This window comes from Arachis duranensis, chromosome 1, assembly GCF_000817695.3.
Source record: "Arachis duranensis cultivar V14167 chromosome 1, aradu.V14167.gnm2.J7QH, whole genome shotgun sequence".
Lineage (NCBI taxonomy): Eukaryota > Viridiplantae > Streptophyta > Magnoliopsida > Fabales > Fabaceae > Arachis > Arachis duranensis.
In genome coordinates this window covers 12,901,677-12,903,381 of record NC_029772.3, presented here as the reverse complement: position 1 = coordinate 12,903,381, position 1,705 = coordinate 12,901,677, and positions in this window count along the sequence as shown.

The window sequence follows — 1,705 nt, the reverse complement described above, 5'->3', positions numbered from 1 at the left end:
AATTCTGGTGTGGTTGATTTCGTTCGTTTGTTAAGGGGTCTATGAAATGATGTAACATGAAAGTGTGTGTGATGATAGCCACATAAGCAATTTGTGGCTTCAGAAGACCAATTTCAGATTCGCATAATACTTGGTTTCTGACGTGGCATTATCTCATTTGATTTGCTTTTGGAGTAATGGATAATGTCTTAGCTGCCTGCATTGTTGCTACTTGCTAGATATCGGATATCTCATGTCTTGGTGGATAAAGTACTCTGGAATTATGAGTTTTGTTTAGTTATTTTGTCTAAAATTTTGAATGGCTTAACATTTTCATTTGGTAATAATTTATGAGTTTAATTTTAATATATAAATAATGTAAAATATTTTGCACCAAATGTCTAATCACGTCTAATTTGTTGATTAATTATTCACATAGTCAATATAAAATATAATTATTTTTACTAGTATAAGATTAATTAGATACATGTATAAAATTATGTTATATTAATAGTACACCAAAATTAAATTTGTAAATTATTACAATTTATTATAGCTTTAAATTTAGTTTCAGCTATGCTAATCCTAAGTGAATCTTATTGTGAAAGGAAGATAAATAAAAAGTAAAAAAAAAATCAGCATTGATTCCAATAAGATGATCACAGCCAAACCGCTGTTACTCTAGGAACACCGAGTTTGAATGTTTGATGCTTAAGCAGTCTTACAGTTTGATTTTTCTTTTCAAGTGGAAAAATTTGTAAAATGATAATATAGAAAGTAATCTATATTTAATGAAACCTATTTATTTAATAACAATTAATATCTTATTCTATCACTTTATAAGTTTCTTTATTTTAATGTAAAATTCATTATATATGAAACTTAGCTTTTATTCTATACGGAGAGCACTATAATTTCATAAAAAAATATAAAAATCGCACATTTGAAATATCTTATATATAGAAAAGCAAAAAGATAGAGTCTAATATCACAATGTTTAATATAAGAACAGGATTAAGTCTCAAAAAGTGGTTCTTAAAATTTTAATGAGACTTAAAGTGATTTTTAAAGTTAATAATTATCCATTTTTATTTTTAAAGTTGTACGCCAAAATTCAAAGTCGTCCTTCTAGCACTTTCTGTCTACAAAGCGCCACTAAAAAGTTGATTTGGACTAACTTCTAACACGCCAGCAAAGATTAAACGATGTAGTATTTCTTGTGGCGCGTAAATAATGTAAAACGTCGCCATTTCATTTGAAAAGTGTTTTTGAAGAATCCTCCTCAATGTTAAACGAACGTATTCTCTCTCCCTCTCAAAATATAATAGAGATCTTTTCTTCTCCCCTTAACTCTTTAATGGTGTTGGTGTGATTGTTGTAACTGAAGCGATCTCCTTTGAAAACGACTGCTGTCGAGGGTCGAAATCATCATCTTTATCAGACAGAGAGTATACTAAAGACTGATTTCTCTTAAAGGGATAAGCAAAAAAAAATTAAATGATAATAAGAGAACTCTATTTTTTGTTAATGTTGTTAATTTAATATTTTCAGTAGTTAAATAGAATTACTTCTAGTGTAATGTGTGGTGTTTTGCACTATTGTTAGGGTTTGATCAAAATTAGATTTCTTAGTGGTTAAGGTAAAAATTTTGACTGATTCAGGATTATTTGTTATGGTTGAGACCTGTTTTTTAGTGGTTAAGGTTTACTGCATTCATAGTTGAAAC